The 20094-nt window shown below is 44.0% G+C and overlaps 1 protein-coding gene across 1 annotated transcript in view; it reads left to right on the top strand.

Annotated features, from left to right (window-relative positions):
• The window catches only part of DAB1 (DAB adaptor protein 1), a 3348596-nt gene that overhangs the window by 2405506 nt on the left and 922996 nt on the right, over positions 1–20094 (top strand). The window contains exon 6 of the mRNA XM_069232585.1: positions 3060–3178. The gene's annotated coding sequence lies outside the window, so the exon portion shown is untranslated. The remainder of the gene's footprint in view (positions 1–3059; positions 3179–20094) is intronic.

Consider the following 20094-nt stretch of genomic DNA (forward strand, 5'->3'; position numbering starts at 1 on the left):
CACTATTAGTTTGGGTCTCACATTTGAAAAATGCAAAGGACACTGAAATTATATTTTAAATATAATATGTCCTGAACCACTCAAACTTGCAATCTAGGTTCAAAACCTACTTAGGGCATGGGACACGGTCGCAGGCCTGAGTAAATGTTGAGACATGGGACACAGTGTGATTAATATATATTAGTGGAGGTGCATATCACCTATTTCAAACCTCTTTGTGAGGGGGACAATTTCCATTTTACCCCTGTAGGGAGTCAAATAAAACATCTGCAATAGTCAGAAGAGGAGTGAATGTGTGACTTTTGGACACTTTCTGTACACCTGGGAAAAGATAGGGCAGGTTACACATTGTTATTTTTGTAGGGTGGTTTTTGCTACACTGGAGACTCGCCTATTTAGTAGGATATTGTAGGACAATGTAGGCAATTGTTTGTAAAATCTCTTCAAAGTAGACCAGTCTTAATTGGGATTGGAGCAAGGTTCCAAACTACTGGATTGCCCTCGACATAATTGGTTTTTCGAGGAATTGAACATAAGAATGTACCCCCTTAAAAATGTGCCTTCCAAAAGAAGATGTATTGTCGGCCAAGGGAACAACTGAAGGCGGTATTCCTACTATGGATGAAGTCTCTTTTTAAGAGATAGGTGCTGAAAAAATACAAAGGTATTGAGCCCAGTCGGAGTTGCATAAAGAAGTCCCTGATCCAAACTCAATACTGGATTCTGAAAAAAACCAGTCCTGTGGGTTCCATCTGAAAGGTTTTTTGAAGGTCAGAGGAGTTTTGCTGTCCTAGAATACTTGTTGACCTTTGAAGTTCTAAAAATATTAGAGAATATTTGTGACTGTGGGATGTCTCCAAACATTCTGTCAAAGTATTGAGCGCTATGAAACTCAACCTGAAGTTTCTGAAGAGAATTACTTCTGTGGAAACATTGTTTTTTTTATAATCCCACCATCAGAATTTCCAGAATTCAGCAAAGCAAGAGCTTTCTGGATTACATGAAAATAGGTGAAACGTTTGTTACAGAATCTTAGATGAAATAAGGAAACACCAGTATACTGTCTGACTGGTCCCTCTATAAAAGTGTGAATCAAGGTGCATACGAAGTTCTCATTTAATGACTAATCTATAAGTGATAGACAATTCTGACTCCCGAATGGTTCCACATGAGGCAATGATTCACATAAATAGACATGGTGAGTCAGCAGGGCTTGACTTTTGTTTGAAGACATAGGAACTGACTGGAAGTATCCAGTGAAACTATATTTTGGTACAGATATATTTCAAAGCATTTCCTCACTTTCAGATTTGGATTCTTCTCAGATTGTGAGCCAAGACATCAGACCAAGATGCCACCTGCTCTTTCATGCTTTCCTTCAACGTACTCAAGTATTTTCTAATCAAGAAAACACACTCATTCAAATTTCTAGCTTATGCATCAGTAATTCCTTGTGAAATGTACAGGAAAGCCCTTCAGATAGACTTTTGCACAACTTGGAGTTCTGACAAACTAGGCAGCAGATTTGTTACTGGTATTCTTTTAATCATTGTCGATCATTAGGATGGATGAATTAATTATATAGAGTTAAAAAGCAGCGCAGGTGCGAGTAATGAATTTCCCTGCCCAATCTTTGACACTTTTAAATAAAGACAGCTGACCTCTGAAAAGAAGCAGAGATGTTGGTGCAGGACACACATGTTTGTGTTTATCTATCCGAATGTGTTCTGCTTAGCAAGCTATTGAAAAACTTCCATGATGATGTTTATTATTTAACAGTTCTTAATTCATTCAGTCGTTTCTCATTTGGGAGGAGCTTTAGGTGCAATTCTTTAAAAAAAATAAAAGTGCTAAATATTAATATGATTACGCCACCACAGATTTTTACGCTGTAGCCAACGTGGTAGATATAGGGCCAGTTAGAATGTAACCCTATGTGAGTGACGTAGAGTTTGGTAAACAAAGCCAGTGTATTTTATGTTATTAGCAATAAAAACATAAATATCAAAAATATGCTACAGTTTTTTGTTTTTTTGTTTTAGTTTCACATAACTGACTCTATCTAACTTACCTTTCAGTTTGAAAAGGGGTAGTGGTTGGTTGTTGTCCTCATTGCCTTGGTCAAGGGTTGGAGTGTGCACTTCTGTTTCCCTGTCTTTTCAAATTGGGGGGAGGCGGTATTGAGTGTCCATTCCTCTGTGTGAGTACTTTGTTCATCCCCTTCAGAAGCCAAACACAGGGAAGCCTCTGTTCTTCCCCTCTTCTTGCTCAAGGATGTTCATGTTTAGACCTGCGTTCCACAATGCACAGTGATTAGGCAGGAGGTCTTCGCTCACAAGGATGCTTTCTTGCCCTTTCACCATTGCCAAGAGCAGGGGTACATGATGCACCTCAACCACCCTAAACTGGCCAGGTGTACGATGCTTGGAATGCCCCCTATCTTGCCCAAAACAGTGGATATTTTGTGCAATTCCCTGCAACTTGCCAAAGAGAGGGTTATCTATCTATCTATCATCTATCTATCTATCTATCTATCTATCTATCTATCTATCTATCTATCTATCTATCTATCTATCTATCTATCTATCTATCCCCCACCACAGCTGCATGGTGGTTGGGTGGATTTTTGTTTCGCTTTTCTTCTATCTTGCGCCATGTATGGGTAAGATATTAAGGCCCCTAGCTTGCACAAGAGGTGGTCAGGGGCTTAATCTCTGACCTGCCCGATATTTTAGGAGAGTTTAGTCTCTCCAGATGTTCAGAAATGTAGTAGAGATTAAAAGTGAAAAAGCCCTGGGATGGGGTGCTTCTTTAATATTCGCAGCCTTGCCCAATGATGAGAGGGCATTAGGTGAATTTAACTCACTTGAGTAACTCGACGGAATTACACTGAATATTCAATACAAAATATACGAAATTTGACACACCCTTACACAGCACCAACTTAGCCCACCAGGTGACCAATCAAATGCATTTTTGTTTCTGAAACATAAAGTTTACATTTATATCTCAAAAGCAGGCTCAAGATGTTAACCGAAAACAATTGTTTTGTATTACAGCTCTGGACATCAGATACGTCACTTCTGTTCCTCATGGAAGAGTCTACGTGAACAATCAGCAAAGGCGTCCTTTGAAGAGCAGAGAGCCCACAGTAGGCATTAGAGGAAGATACAATCACGTAAGTAAAACTATCACAAGAATGACTTAGATCCTACAGTGGCACGTGCTTCTGAAAGTTAGGATGGCATCAAAAAGTTCTTAGGATGTAACTTGACTTGACTGTATCACACATACCTGCTGTCAAGCTCTCGATTCATTTGTAAGAGGCCAGTTACATTGATTTCTTATTTTAAGGGACATTATTTCAAACTTAAAAATGGGAAAGATCGCCTCCTAGCCATGCAAAAGTGCCAGTCAAGCTGTGTGATTGCACTCGTGGGAGTAATAGAGAAAAAATTAGAAAAGCATGATGGATAAACATGCATCGAGCTTCTAAATGTTGTATCTTTTATTCAGGCAAATGCAAAGCAAATTATTCCATATAGCAGTGGACTTTAGGAGCAAAATCAAACTCGTGTTCTCGTAACCGTTAGCAAAATTATCCCTCTTTAAAAATATTAGCATTTTTTGTTCATCAGTGTGTAAGATTACTGTCTTTTACTTCCAGCCTCTCTTTCTCTCTCGGCCCCACCCCCATACACCCAGACCAGAAATGGACATGCTCAGCATGATCATTGACGCAGTGAGACACACACACCAAAAGATATGACTATGTACTTTCACAATCATGATACCGTTTTAGATTCAGTATACTGACTTAAAACTTCCCATTACCCTGTTCGTTCACATTATAAATGTTTATAAATGGGCAGCTGTCGGAATCCAAGTAACTTGTAATGCATATATATAACCAGTGCTTTAAATGGAAAAATAGAAGTGCAGGTACTCTGTAATAGAGTACCTGCTTGTTTCTGAGAAGTGCCGGTACTCTCCAATTAAAAGTATTACATTTTTCTTGAGATGTGCCGGTACTCTCCCTCTCAAAATAAAAAAGTGCCGGTACTCAGTACCGGAGAGTACCGGCCCATTTAAAGCACTGTATATAACTTATTTTTCCAGATGCTAGTGACAGTATTTTACCTCATCACATAGCCTGCTCGCAGATATCAATGTTCATGAAATACCACTATGAGAGATATTTTTTGCAAATATTGTTTACAATTGAAGGAGAGTAAAATTTCTTCAAAAAGACAAAATAGTCTTCCACTCCCTTGAAGTGAATATCATCGTGGGTCCTAAATGTCTGTTGTTTTTTTGGCAGAGCTTGTTTCGCCTCCTATCCAGTACAGATATGCAAGTTATTAAACTAAAGATTCTTCGAAGACCTGGCATTTGCTTTCTTTTTTAAGCTAGAGTGCTCATTTTGAATTTAGCCTAAAAACAATATGGCTTTGTGAAAGAAAAACACCTGCTATACAGAAGACATTTGTGCTTCTGGTCACCGAAAGGTATGGAACCTCCCGTTGGCAATACCACTGAGGAACCCTCAGATCGCTTGGCACAAGATTCTCTGTTTTTTGTACATGGTTTTGTAAATAAATGTTACCACTCTATCTGATTTTGATATCCTGTGTTTTAGTGCATCTGCCATCTCCTTTTATACCCCTTGCTCCAGGGTCATTATCAGAAGACGGCAATTGTATTTTGGCAAAAAAATATATTAGGTAGGTATGTTAATATGTGCTAGTAGATATATTGGTCACCTGTTAGGGGAAGCATATCATGTTGTTGGAGAACCATTTATTTGTAATTCAATAAAGATCGCATGTGCGAAAATGGCGTAATCAACCATAATGGGTAGTTCTTGGGTTTGATGGGTGCAGCTAGTGTTGGTTTCCAGGAATAAGAGATGTAATGAGGATAAGAGCTATGAGATATGCTGCTGTTTGGAGAGAATGTAAGACTTGGTGTGAAGAAATCCATCTACTTCAAATGTTTATCTCTGATTTCTTCTAAGTTTGAACTGTAGATTTCTGACATCTGCTGTGGGATATGTCCTGAAAAACAAACAAATGGTATGAGTTAGTGTTTTCAGTGCAGGCCCCAATACTGAGGGCGCAAGGCTATCACTGTGTCCTGTCAAAGGGACTGATGTAGAATTTGACAGCTGGTACGGCATCTGTCAGGATGGCCTTGGGCTTCACCTCTGCCATTTTGACGTAGCACTGTCAGTAAAATTTGAGATGACCTCAGGCCCAGTGAACATCTCTGTACATTGAAAACCATCACCGTCACACAGCTTTTTTTCAATTTTCCAAATTTTTGGTGGATCGATAATGGTGAAGAAGGTGGGAAGGGAGTTGATATGAGATCACTAATTCTGCGTATGTGAATCAATAAGACATTGTACACTTGTTACTTTTCCTAAAGAGATACATTTCTGATACAGCAACTCATCCGCTAAGGAATCTATCCTTGGACAGTACTAGCAGATGCTTCTGGAGTCCACTTCAAGTGGACTGGGTTGAATGTAACAGCTGGGGATGGAGTTGGGTGTGGAGTGGTGTTCACAGATTTTCTGTATACAAATCATTCTTGTTGAAGGCCGATGCCAGTAGGTATGGGGATTGCATTGCTTTGGGGCAACTATGGGGAGGGTTAAAAGTTTTATTTTTGGTTTGTTATAACATGTTAAATATTGGTCAAGTTTCACCCCCAGTGTTCTGCTAGTTCCCCTTTTAGGACAATTGCTTGGTCCTCTGAGACTTCAAACCTGCTTGTATAAAAAAATAACCTTCCTTATCTTATGGAAGATGTTTTTCTATTGACCTCGGAGTTTGGATGTAAAGGGTCCTGTGAATCCAAAAAGAACTCCACTTTCTCCTGGGAGAATTCATTACTCATGTATAAGGTACAGAAAAGGAAACAGCAGACCCGAGTATTGCAGAACTCATCTTCAATTGTTTGAGAGCTGCTACAGTTCAGAAAAATCTTTGCGGCTGAATACTTTCTCTTCACCAATCAACCTTAGGGCACTGCTCCACTTTAGTTGACGTTTATAATAAAGGAACAATTTTTCTATTGATGGATTTCTGATTTTTCTCACCGTTATGTTTTAGCTTGAGCATCTTTCAATTCTAATATTATCATATGTGAAGTGATTTGCTGTTTAGAGTCATGTTTGCTGTAAACGAGAACAACTAGGCACTGATTCACAAAAGCATTTATAAGTACTGGAAGTTGTATTACAGGAATACTTTTAAAATACTCGTACATGCCCCTGTGAATTAGCCCCGATACATCCAACTCACTATTAGTAAAAGTGCAAAGGGGCCACTATTTTTCCCATTTCATATATTTTAGGGCCAGTTCGCAAAGGCATGCAATAGTATGCAAAAGAGTACACAGAAGTACTCCTTAATTAGTCCTGAATGCTTTTGCGAAAATGCCATTTTAATCTCGAGTTCTTGAATCTATTTGCATGGGCACTTCCAGAAAACCTCCTTTTAGCTCTGTGGTTTGTGATGGAAAGTTTAAAAACAGAAGAAACTTTCACATTAAGATTTGTTATACTTCGTTTGCGTGAAATCGGTCACAGGAACATCAGTCAGCTTATGACTATCCAGTTATTTTGGCTTTATTGATTATTTGTTTACATCACACTGTTAATGTTATGAAGTGAGATAACTCCTCCACACGAAAGTCCAATTCAGTGCACTCTGGGAATGCAGGGTTCATTTATTTACCATTCTATAAATCAGGAAGTGCTAGTCAAGAAAAAGACCAGGTAAAAATGTAATTTCTGAGCAAATTTCTAAATGTAAAAAAATAAAATTCGGTTTGGAAATTAGATTACGAAAAGCACAGACTAGTAGGTGGCATCAATACAAATTAATGGCAGTGTATTCCCTTTTTGCTACTGTTTACCACACTGAAAATGCGGAAGGACCTGTGGGCTCTGAGACATTTTAAAAACTAAATGAGCAGATCTGAAGCCACCACTCTGCTCTTAATAATTAATAAGGCAGCTCACCACCAGAAATTATCTTCACTCAATGCCAATCATTTGTACTACTTAATACATAGGATCTTATTTAGAGTACGTCAGTGCCCACCAACTCTCCCCCAGTCAATCTCTCAGTTCTCCCACTCTTTCAAGTCATGGAAAGTGCTTTGTTTACAAGGGCGGAGCTGCCACTGGCTCTGTTAATGTAAACCTTTGACTTGGTGGGCCATTAAAAAAGGGGATGCTAGGTGTTGGAAAATGGGTTATTGGTAGGGCAGGTAGGTACCTACACCTAGCAACAAGCCACTAACCTCCACATAGGTACAGTTAGGTCTCAGTAAATTAATCCCAGCTCAACCCTTGGTAGCTTGGCAACGAGCGTCAAGGCTTAACTTAGGAGACAAAGTGTAAAGCATTCAAATATCACAAAACAGTAATTAAATAAAACACAGGAAACAGTTTAAAAATCCAAAACCAATTTATAAAAATAGCTTATATTTTTATCTTTAAAATGACACAAAAACTATTAAAATCGGTTCAGGGGAACCGGAGATATGAATTTTTAAAGTATTATTATTTTCTAGCGCTTAGAAACAAAAAGCGCCAATCGGGTCATCTGGTTGCACCAGGACTGGGACAAAGTCAAACTTTCAGGCCGACCGCGATGGAGCCCTGCTCGGCTACAAGTCGCGGGAGGCCTCGGTTAAAAAGTTACCTTCTGACTTAGTCTCTTTTTTGATGTTTTTCTTCCCCGGGACGAACCTGCCAGTTGAATCCGACCTCCTGGAGCCCTTGTCCGGATACGCGAAGTCGGTTTCCTTGGTGGTGATTTTTACCTTCGGACTTAGTCGTTTTTTCGAGATGAAAATCCTTCGACTGGGGTAAACCTGGATCTTGATCCGACGTCCGTGGAGCCCTTCTCGGATACGATGGCTGGGAGGTCCCGGTCAACTTTTTACCTTCGGACTTAGTCTCTTTTTTGGATGTTTTTCTTTACCGGGACGAACCACGAAGTCAGGCCGGGTCGCGGTTGAGGCAAGCCGGCTAGAATTTCCGCGTCGGGTCGGTCACTTTATGGAGCTTTTTTTCAAAAATTCTCCAATCTTTTCCAAACTTCTGGGGCTTCACCCATATGTTCTTTTAAGGTTCTTTTGGGGTCCACAGCTCACCCCAAGGGTCCAGAAGTTCTGTGATGGTCCTTGGGAAGTGCGGACTTCAACTCCCAGAATGCACCTGGCGCAAACTCCTTTTTGGCCACTGGACAGTGGTCAGCTGGTCACTTTTTCAGGAGTTGGTGCAGGGGACTCTGGATAGCAATTTTTCACCTGTAGCAAACAGGGAGTCCCTCCTTGAACCAGTTGAAGCCAGGCAAAGTCCTTCTTGTGGTGAAGCCCAAGTGTGCAGCTGGTGCAGTCTTTCTGAGTGCAGGGTCCAGGTGCAGGCCAGGGATCCAGCAGGGCAGTCCTTCTTCTCCTTGTAGTTCCTTCTTCTTGAAATTTGGTGGGGATCTGAGGTGTGGGTGCAGGTCTGCCACTTTTATCCTTGCTCCTGGGTGAAAACCAGGGGGGTCCTGGTTCTCCAATCAGGGACAGGGTCGTCCCCCTGTGATGACCACTTCCTGGGAAGTGTGGCAAAAATCCATCCCAGAAGGCAACAGTCTCTAAAAATCCAAAATGGATGAATCTGATTTTTGGAGGATAGATCTGGCTGAGCCCACCCACTGGTGTGGCTAAAAATCATAAACACACCCCTCTCCTAATCTAATTAAGGGGGCACCTAATTGTCTGGGGTTGCAGGATGTGGGGGTGTTGCTGGGTCCTCCAAATGTCCTTCTCTGCCTTTGAAGACCAGTTTGGCCGCCCTCCCCCTTCCTGCCTCACCATCTGCTGAGGGGAGATTTCTCTCCCCCAAGCACATTCCTTTGTGTGAAGTCAGGCCACTTCACACCTCATCAAGGTAGCCTGGCAGAAGCTGCTGCAGGCTGGCCAATCAGAGCACAGCAGCAAAAACAATGCAGAGCTGAAATTGGCAACTTTTTATGTAATGTCTAAACTTTTTACCTGAACAAGTTATATTAAATCCAACAACTGGAAGTTGTGGGATTTATTACAACAATTAATTTGATACCAAATTCTTGGTATGTAACATTTAAGGAGACTTTAAAATTTAAAATAAAGTCTGCCCATTCTAGCCTATGAAGGCCATTTACTTCAATGAGGGAAAAACGAATTTGGCTGTTTTTACCTCACCAGGGCTTATAAATCTATTTTTATAAAGTCCCTGCTTATAGTTACATGGCACCCAGCCCTAGGGGCACATAGGGCACACCTTAGGGGTGACTTATATGTAAAAATAAGGTAGTTTAAGACTTTGGAAGTACCTTTAATTCCAAAGTCGAATTTGCATATAATTTTAATTTAAAAGCAGCCAGCAAGGCAGGCTTGCTTTTAAAATGACACTGGGCACCTCAGCAGTGCACCTAGGTGTGCACCACCTATGCTGTGGTCCCTAAACCTACATGCCCTACCATATACTAGGGACTTATAGGTAGGTTAACTTAGCCAATTATAATTAGCCTAATTTGCATATCCATTTTACACAGAGCACTGGCCCTGGGACTGGTAAGCAGTACCCAGGGCACAGCCAAGAGTCAGTAACCACCAGTACCTATCCAGAAAGAGTGGGGGTGATCAGGCAAAAAAAAAGGACTTTCCTACACTGCCCCCCCCCCCAGATGAAAGGTGATGGGTACTAACCTACACCCTGGTAGTCCTCATCAGCTAAGTGGAAAAACCTAGAAAGGCCATCTGCATTGGCATGAGCAGTCCCAGGTCTGTGCTCCACTGTGAAGTCCATCCCCTGTAGGGAAATGGACCACCTTAACAGTTTTGGGTTCTCCCCCCTCATCTGCATCAACCATCTGAGAGGTCTGTGGTCAGTTTGTACACGGAAGTGAGTGCCAAACAAGTAAGGCCTCAACTTCTTCAGGGACCAAACCACAGCAAAGGCCTCCCTCTCAATGGCACTCCATTTTTTCTCTCTGAGGAGTAGTCGCCTGCTGATGAAGGCAACTGGGTGATCATGGCCCTCTTCATTAACTTGTGCTAACACTGCCCCAATCCCTTCCTCTGAAGCATCTGTTTGCACTACAAATTCCTTGCTATAGTCAGGGGCCAGTAACACTGGTGCTGAACACATAGCCTGTTTTAGGGTGTCAAAAGCTTTTTGACACTCTGGGGTCCAAATGACTTTCTTGGGCTGTTTCTTGGAGGTAAGCTCAGTTAGAGGGGCCACTATGGTCCCAAAATTTTGAACAAACCTCCTGTAATACCCAGTCAGGCCAAGAAAGGCCCTGACCTGAGTCTGGGTTTTTGGAGCCTCCCAATCCAGGATAGTCTGGATCTTGGGCTGGAGAGGTTGTACATGGCCTCCACCAACAAGGTGGCCCAGGTACACAACAGAACTTTGCCCTATCTGGCACTTGCTTGCCTTGATAGTCAGGCCTGCTTGAAGCAGGGCCTGAAGCACTTCCTTCAGGTGGACCAGGTGGTCCCTCCAGGTGGAACTAAATACAGCTATATCATCCAGATAAGCTGCACTAAAAGATTCCAACCCAGATAGGACTCTATTCACCAACCGTTGGAAGGTGGCAGGAGCATTTTTCATCCCGAAGGGCATCACCTTGAACTGAAAGTGGCCCTCTGGTGTGGAAAATGCTGACCTCTCCTTAGCTCTTGGACTTAAGGCAATCTGCCAATATCCTGAGGTCAGATCAAATGTGCTCAGGAATTTGGCAGCCCCCAACCTGTCAATGAGCTCATCAGCTCTAGGTATGGGGTGAGCATCAGTCCTAGTGACTGCATTTAGACCTCTGTAGTCCACACAGAATCTTAATTCTTTCTTCCCACCTTGGGGATTAGCTTTGGGCACCAGTACCACTGGACTGGACCAAGGACTATCAGAGGGCTCAATTACCTTCAGGTCCAACATCTTAGCCACTTCAGCTTTGATGTTGGCCTTGACCTGGTCAGACAGCCTGTACAGCTTGTTCGTGACAGGCAAGCTGTCACCAGTGTCAACATCATGGACACACCAATTGGTGAGTCCAGGGGTCAGGGAGAACAGACTAGCAAACTGTCCCAAGACTTGCTTACAGTCTTGTTGTTGCTGATCTGTCAATTTGGGAGAGAGTACCACTCCCTCCACTGACCCATCTTTTGCCTTTGAGGACAGGAGGTCTGGCAGAGGTTCACCCTCCTCCTCCTTCCCTTCATCAGTGACCATCAGCATGGTCATGTCTGCCCTGTCATAGTGGGGTTTCATCCTGTTTACATGTAGGATCCTGTGAGGATTCCTGGGGGTGCCAAGGTCCACCAAGTAGGTGACCTCACCTTTTTTCTCTAGGATTGGATAGGGCCCAGTCCATTTGGCCTGTAGTGCCCTAGGAGCCATGGGCTCCAAAACCCACACCAGCTGCACTGGGTGATACTCAGGCATGGTAGCCTTTTGATCATGCCAGAGCTTCATGAGCTCCTGACAGGCCTCCAGGTTTCTGCTTGCCTTCTTCATATACTCAGCCATGCGAGACCGCAGGCCTAGTACATAATCCAGCACATTCTCCTTGGATTCCTTGAGAGGCTTTTCCCAAGACTCTCTCACCAAGCACAATGGGCCTCTTACAGGGTGCCCAAACAGTAACTCAAAGGGGCTGAATCCAACCCCCTTCTGTGGCACCTCCCTGTAGGCAAACAGCAGGCATGGGAGGAGGACATCCCATCTCCTCCTGAGTTTGTCAGACAAACCCATGATCATGCCCTTCAGGGTCTTATTGAATCTTTCCACCAGACCATTGGTCTGTGGATGGTAGGGTGTGCTGAACTTATAAGTAACACCACACTCCTCCCACATGGCTTTCAGATAGGCTGACATAAAGTTTGTGCCCCTATCTGAGACCACCTCCTTTGGGAATCCCACTCTGGTGAACACACCAAGTAGGGCCCTAGCCACTGTGGGAGCAGTGACTGTCCGGAGGGGTATTGCCTCAGGGTACCTGGTGGCATGGTCCACTACCACCACAATGTACCTGTTACCTGAAGCAGTTGGTGGGTCTAGGGGACCAACAATGTCAATCCCCACCCTCTCAAAGGGAGTCCCAACCACTGGCAGTGGAATCAAGGGAGCCTTTGGCTTGCCCCCTGTCTTGCCACTGGCTTGACAGGTGACACAGGAGCTGCAAAACTCCCTGACTTTTTCTGACATTTCGGGCCAATAAAAATGGTTGACCAGCCTGCTCCAGGTCTTGGTCTGTCCCAAATGACCAGCTAAGGGGATATCATGGTTTAAGGTAAGGAGGAATTCTCTATACTTTTGGGGGACCACTACTCTCCTACTAGCCCCTTCTTTAAGGGCCCTTGCCTCAGTGTAGAGAACTCCATCCTCCCAGTAAACCTTGTGGGTACCACTGGTATCCCCTTGTTCTTGCCTGGCAGCAGTCTGCCTCAGGCCCTCAAGAGTGGGACACTCTCTTTGTCCCTGGCACAAATCTTCTCTGGTGGGCCCACCTGCCCCTTGCAGTTCTGCCAAGTCAGGCAGAGTTTGCAGGGAAGGTGTCCCTCCCTCAGAGTTCAGATCCTCCCCCTCAGGGTTGGATTCTTCCTGACCCTCTGTACTTGTTGGGGCTGGCAAGCCAGACCCAGTGCCTTTTCTCTTTTTCTTGGAGGCTTGGCCCATTGTTCCAGGGTCCAAGTGTCCAGCATTCCCCTGTTGTGCCGCCTGTGACCTGGTCACAGCACACACCCATTCAGGGAGGTCCAGCATCTGTGCATGGACCCTTCTTTCCACTTCTGACCACTCAGATGCTTCAAGATCATTCCCCAGTAGACACTCTACTGGGAGGGCAGGAGCTACAGCTACTTTTTTTATGGCCAGTCACACCTCCCCATTCCAGACTCACCATAGCCATGGGATGGAGTTTGGTTCTGGTATCTGCATAAGTCACCTGGTGGAAGACACCAGGTAAGACCTGCTCTGGAGAAACCAGCTTTTCTGCGACCATTGTCACACTGGCTCCTGTATCTCTCAGAGCTTCCACTTCAGTCCCATTGACTTTAGGCCTCTGCCTATACCTCTCCATGATGGGAGGTAAGGTGGCCATAGTTGGAATGTCCACCCCACCCACGGATACTAAGGTGACCTCAGTGTACCCTGATTCCACCCCTGGGCCAACTTCCACCCCCAACCCTACACTAGCAATCCCCTGGGATTGCCCACCAGTGGGGGGCTTCTTGGAGCAGATAGCATCTCCTCTTTTATGTCCTGGCTGATGACAGTCAAAACACTTGCCGGCCTTAGCAAGCTCCTGAAACTTTCCTGCTTTAGCAGGATCATAATTCTTTCCCTGATACCCTTTCCCTTTAAAAGTGAATTGGCTCGGGGCTCCCCCTCCCTGAGAAGTTTTTGGGGACTCTTGTGAGGACTCTTTGGGTTTTTTGTCATCTTTCCCCTGGTTCTTCCCCTGAGAAGAACCATGTCCTCCCTTTTTCTGATCACCCCCTGGGGGTTTCTGGTTAACCCTAGTTCTTAACCAGTCATCTGCTGCCTCCCCCAGCTCTCTGGGGTTGGTCAACCTAGAGTCTACTAGATACTGGCGGAGCCTCTCTTGGACACAATTAGTTAGAAGGTGCTCCCTCATAATCAAATTGTACAGCCCCTCAAAGGTACTTACCCTGTTGCCCTGTATCCAGCCCTCCAGTGCCTTTACTGAAATGTCCACAAAGTCCACCCAGGACTGGGTGCTTGTCTTTTGGGTGTCCCTAAACTTAAGCCTATACTGCTCTGGGGTTAGACCAAACTTTTTAGTCAAGCAACTCTTCATACTGGGGTATGAGTCTGCATCCTCCCCACTCATGGTTAGGAGCCTATCCCTCCCAGAGTTGGGAACTAACTCCCAAAGGAGTGAACCCCAGTACTGAGGCTTGACTTTCCTCATCTGAGGGCCCTCTCAAAGGCCCCCAGCCACTTATCTATGTCATCCCCCTCTACATAGGCAGGAACCACCCCTTTGGGTAATCTGGGGGCAAAACCCCCACCCAGGGACACCTCAGTCTCTTTCTCGCTGCCTCCATCTTTTTTTTCTTTGCTTGCCCACTTTTTCTTTTCTAGGGCAAGCTTATCTGCTTCCAAAGCTATGTAGGCTAGCTGGGCTTCCAGCTCTCTTTCTCTGATGGATGGGTTCTCTCCTCCTGAAAGGACCCCCTTCCTACCACTAGCTTTGGGTCTGCCCCTAGTGACTGTATCCACTGAGGACCGTTCCTCCTCTTCCTCACTTGGGGTCTGATGCCTTCCCTCCCCTGAAAGGTTAGAGCTAGCATCTTCCCCTTTTTCTTCCTCCTCTGGAGCTTCCTCTGTCTCTACCTCTTGGGCCTCAGCCCATGCTGTCAGGGATTTAATCAGGATTTCCTTCCTGAGATTAGTGGTTGCAGGCAACCCTCTTTCAATACACAACCCCCTAAGCTGGACTACTGTCAGTGTGGGTAGGCTAGCCAGATCAAGCTCCATGGTTCCCTAGTTTTGTGTCAACAAAAACTTTTTGCAAAAATTGGGAACAAGAATTTAGAAAAATTACAAAAATTCAATAATTGAAATTAATCCAAATTAAAAATTAAAAAGAATTTTTGCACTAGGACAATTTAAAGGATTTTTAATTTGTTTTACCTAAAACTGTAACGTGATATTGAACACAAGTACAGGATCCCGTCGCTGCTTCCAATTATGTTGGAAAATGGGTTATTGGTAGGGCAGGTAGGTACCTACACCTAGCAACAAGCCACTAACCTCCACATAGGTACAGTTAGGTCTCAGTAAATTAATCCCAGCTCAACCCTTGGTAGCTTGGCAACGAGCGTCAAGGCTTAACTTAGGAGACAAAGTGTAAAGCATTCAAATATCACAAAACAGTAATTAAATAAAACACAGGAAACAGTTTAAAAATCCAAAACCAATTTATAAAAATAGCTTATATTTTTATCTTTAAAATGACACAAAAACGATTAAAATCGGTTCAGGGGAACCGGAGATATGAATTTTTTAAGTATTATTATTTTCTAGCGCTTAGAAACAAAAAGCGCCAATCGGGTCATCTGGTTGCACCAGAACCGGGACAAAGTCAAACTTTCAGGCCGACCGCGATGGAGCCCTGCTTGGCTACAAGTCGCGGGAGGCCTCGGTTAAAAAGTTACCTTCTGACTTAGTCTCTTTTTTGATGTTTTTCTTCCCCGGGACGAACCTGCCAGTTGAATCCGACCTCCTGGAGCCCTTGTCCGGATACGCGAAGTCGGTTTCCTCGGTGGTGATTTTTACCTTTCTTTACAGGGACGAACCACGAAGTCAGGCCGGGTCGCGGTTGAGGCAAGCCGGCTAGAATTTCCGCGTCGGGTCGGTCACTTTATGGAGCTTTTTTTCAAAAATTCTCAAATCTTTTCCAAACTTCTGGGGCTTCACCCAGATGTTCTTTTAAGGTTCTTTTGGGGTCCACAGCTCACCCCAAGGGTCCAGAAGTTCTGTGATGGTCCTTGGGAAGTGCGGACTTCAACTCCCAGAATGCACCTGGCGCAAACTCCTTTTTGGCCACTGGACAGTGGTCAGCTGGTCACTTTTTCAGGAGTTGGTGCAGGGGACTCTGGATAGCAATTTTTCACCTGTAGCAAACAGGGAGTCCCTCCTTGAACCAGTTGAAGCCAGGCAAAGTCCTTCTTGTGGTGAAGCCCAAGTGTGCAGCTGGTGCAGTCTTTCTGAGTGCAGGGTCCAGGTGCAGGCCAGGGGTCCAGCAGGGCAGTCCTTCTTCTCCTTGTAGTTCCTTCTTCTTGAAATTTGGTGGGGATCTGAGGTGTGGGTGCAGGTCTGCCACTTTTATCCTTGCTCCTGGGTGAAAAGCAGGGGGGTCCTGGTTCTCCAATCAGGGACAGGGTCGTCCCCCTGTGATGACCACTTCCTGGGAAGTGTGGCAAAAATCCATCCCAGAAGGCAACAGTCTCTAAAAATCCAAAATGGATGAATCTGATTTTTGGAGGATAGATCTGGCTGAGCCCACCCACTGGTGTGGCTAAAAATCATAAACACACCCCTCTCCTGCCCTCTCCTAATCTAATTAAGGGGGCACCTAATTGTCTGGGGTTGCAGGATGTGGGGGTGTTGCTGGGTGCTCCAAATGTCCTTCTCTGCCTTTGAAGACCAGTTTGGCCGCCCTCCCCCTTCCTGCCTCACCATCTGCTGAGGGGAGATTTCTCTCCCCCAAGCACATTCCTTTGTGTGAAGTCAGGCCACTTCACACCTCATCAAGGTAGCCTGGCAGAAGCTGCTGCAGGCTGGCCAATCAGAGCACAGCAGCAAAAACAATGCAGAGCTGAAATTGGCAACTTTTTATGTAATGTCTAAACTTTTTACCTGAACAAGTTATATTAAATCCCACAACTGGAAGTTGTGGGATTTATTACAACAATTAATTTGATACCAAATTCTTGGTATGTAACATTTAAGGAGACTTTAAAATTTAAAATAAAGTCTGCCCATTCTAGCCTATGAAGTCCATTTACTTCAATGAGGGAAAAACTAATTTGGCTGTTTTTACCTCACCAGGGCTTATAAATCTATTTTTATAAAGTCCCTGCTTATAGTTACATGGCACCCAGCCCTAGGGGCACATAGGGCACACCTTAGGGGTGACTTATATGTAAAAATAAGGTAGTTTAAGACTTTGGAAGTACCTTTAATTCCAAAGTCGAATTTGCATATAACTTTAATTTAAAAGCAGCCAGCAAGGCAGGCTTGCTTTTAAAATGACACTGGGCACCTCAGCAGTGCACCTAGGTGTGCACCACCTATGCTGTGGTCCCTAAACCTACATGCCCTACCATATACTAGGGACTTATAGGTAGGTTAACTTAGCCAATTATAATTAGCCTAATTTGCATATCCATTTTACACAGAGCACTGGCCCTGGGACTGGTAAGCAGTACCCAGGGCACAGCCAAGAGTCAGTAACCACCAGTACCTATCCAGAAAGAGTGGGGGTGATCAGGCAAAAAAAAAGGACTTTCCTACACTAGGTAACAGTGTCAGTCACCCCGCCCTTTTGAAGGTGCACCGCCATCCCTTATTGTCACCTTCCGTTTCTGCCTTGCAAAGCATGGGAGTGAAAAATTTAGAATAGCCCCCACAGGGAGGGAGAAAACTTCCCGCACAGTGGACCATTGTAATGAGAAATTAAACTCTCACTTCTCACTCAGCAAACCTTCAGTGCTGGAAAGGCAGCCACCTCAGTACCCGCTTAGGGCAGGCAGCTATCTCTAAATAGTGAATTTGGTTCACCAGGGTAGCAGAGGTCAATGCCTGCAACCACCTGTTGGAACAATAGGTGCTGTATACATGACTTTCTTTGTCTTCCAGACCTAGTAAAGAGTGGAGACTGCTCATCTAGGGCATCATTTACAAGGCCATAGTGGTACACTGCACAACTGGAGCGTCATTTTTTTTAATGCTCTGGTGGCAGAGGGTGCCAGTCCATACTTACCAGGCCACGCAAAGCCATCTTGCGTGGCTTTTCATGGCATTGTAAATATGAACCCCTTTCACGCATAACACTCCCTGAAAGGTGTGTTCCATGGGTGTTGCATGGGGTGTTCCCATGCAACACCCATGAAACCCTAAGGAATCGGATGCATTTCCAGATTTACAAGTCGGGGAATGTGTCAGATTTCTACGCCACCTCAGGGGTGGCATACGAATGACGCAACAGGGAAAAATATATTTATTTCTACCCGCTTTTTTCTCTTTCTCTGTGTGCTGCATTTTGCACCACACAGAGAAAGAGGGGAAACAACTCCTGTGAATGTTTTCGAGCAGGAAGATATTCCTTGCTGCACAAAAACAATCATCTCCACAACGCAGACACCCTTGCACCATGACGCAAGGGTGCTTGTGTTTGTGCTAGGCAGCAATTTATGCGTCAGTGCTGGGGGACAGGACAGAAATGCACTATATCTTGCAGATACAGCATATTTCTGCCCTTTCCCAGTGACGCAGAGAAGCACAGCAAGGCACTTGCTACACCACCCTGCTCCATGGGCCTCGTAAGTGAGGCACTTAGTATTAAGCAATCCAAAACTAGCCTCCACCCTCCAAACCATTCTATCTTCCAGCCTACCGGGCAAGCAAAACTATCCCCTGATATGGCATGTGTCCGTGAAATAACCGGGAAAATACCTGCCTGCCCTTTCCGGCCTGAAATAGAAATTAATGCTCTAGGACTTTTTTAAGACAGAACTTCATAGTACGAGCAGTGGGATAAGGAATCCGTTGATCTTGAATCTCCCATTTGACATAATTTCCTTGGTATTCATTAGGGAGCCCTCATCACTCATGACATGGAAGGAATGTTGGTTCAACATCCCTAGGAAGGGGCTTTGGAGAGCGTGCATGGTTATCATTAGGGTACTCTGTCTCTTCCAGTCTGTTGGGAAGAGTAGATGTCATGCATGCATGTTTATTTTCAGGTGGTGGTTGAAAAGTGAAGTTATGCCTTCTCTGAAAATGGCTCTCACAGATAGGTTTTACTTTGGGCCCATCAGCGTCAGTGCCTCTTATACAGCTTGACCATTAATTCATTTGCAAGAGGAAATCACTGCATTGTGCATTTATAAGGTGTTCTGTACTATTGTGTATTGTAATGTGAAGTGTTTATTCCTTCACGTAGGCACAAACGGCTACCTCGTCCAACATGCCAATTAGTTCTCTCTTGTAATGCTTAATACATTTGACAAAATGATGCTAAAATGTTAAGTATACCACATATTTAATGTTTTTCCATGGGGTTTGATATGGTGGTTTACTCAGTCTGGCGATATCTAGGTATAAGTGTGTAAAGATTGCTTTCTGTCTTTAATCTAAGATACTGATTCATCATGTTTTCGTTGTTTTCCTTTTTCAATTGAGCAGTTGTTAATTGAACCTGTGGTTAATACAGTTATCTTGAATGATGTGATATATTTTTTGTGATAGCAATTCAGATGCAGAACCAGTACCACAGAATTGTCACAATAGGTTCTGTCCAACTGTAATGTGTGTCTGTTTAGGAGACTGCCTTCATTAATCCTGGGCCATGACCTTTGTGATGGAAATTCAGGTACAGGCCAGGAAAGGTCTCTTTTTATATCCTGTAACATGGAGCAGGTATAATTATACCTTCTTTCTTTTCCTGGTTTGCACTCAGTAAACATGATCCAGCATGCTTTTAAAACTGGACAGACTAGTATGCAATTGGCATGTGCCTATAACAAACTGTGGCTTGGAAGACTCAGTGGTCATATTCTGTCCAAGTAAAAAGTGGAAGAGGCTTATTCCTAGCGCAAGACCTTCTTTTGACAGTGAACACAACCCCTTGTGTTGCAGTGGAATTCCACAGCTCTCTGCTGAACAAAAGGCAATATTCATCCTCAGGTTCAGCCATTAACAGCATCCAGGGAGCTCTTAGTGTAGAAATGGTATTGTTTCAGCTTCTGTTCACACTTTGGTGACAGTTCCAGGTGCATCCTTGGCAGTGTCCTCCCACCTAATCCCCATATTGTATAAGGATCATTTGAAGCTGGGCAAAGCCAATTGGCTACTTGCAGACCCACCTGTAATTCTAAATTAAGCTTTGTATATACATATACATATATACATACATATATATGTATATATATGTGTGTGTGTGTGTGTGTGTGTGTGTGTGTGTGTGTGTGTTTATAAACACACACACACATCTGATGCATTTATGCTTTTAGGGTGTTTTAAGCCATTTCAGTTACTAAGATTTCAAGGACTTTTTCAACAGTGTGTGCTAACATGGAGATTTGTTGCTGCTCTATGTGGATATTTGATTTTTAGTTAATGAATGATAGCTGCCAGAGACACTAATTTTAAAATAAAGGCTGGAAAAGGAGCCATACATGTAATTTAAAAATATCCACTAGTACGGGAGAGAGTATTTTTAAACACCCACGTAGGAAGTCATTAATGATGCCACATCTAAACATGGATTGTGATTGCATAAG

The sequence above is a fragment of the Pleurodeles waltl genome, chromosome 4_2 (genome assembly GCF_031143425.1).
Source record: "Pleurodeles waltl isolate 20211129_DDA chromosome 4_2, aPleWal1.hap1.20221129, whole genome shotgun sequence".
NCBI classification, from domain to species: domain Eukaryota; kingdom Metazoa; phylum Chordata; class Amphibia; order Caudata; family Salamandridae; genus Pleurodeles; species Pleurodeles waltl.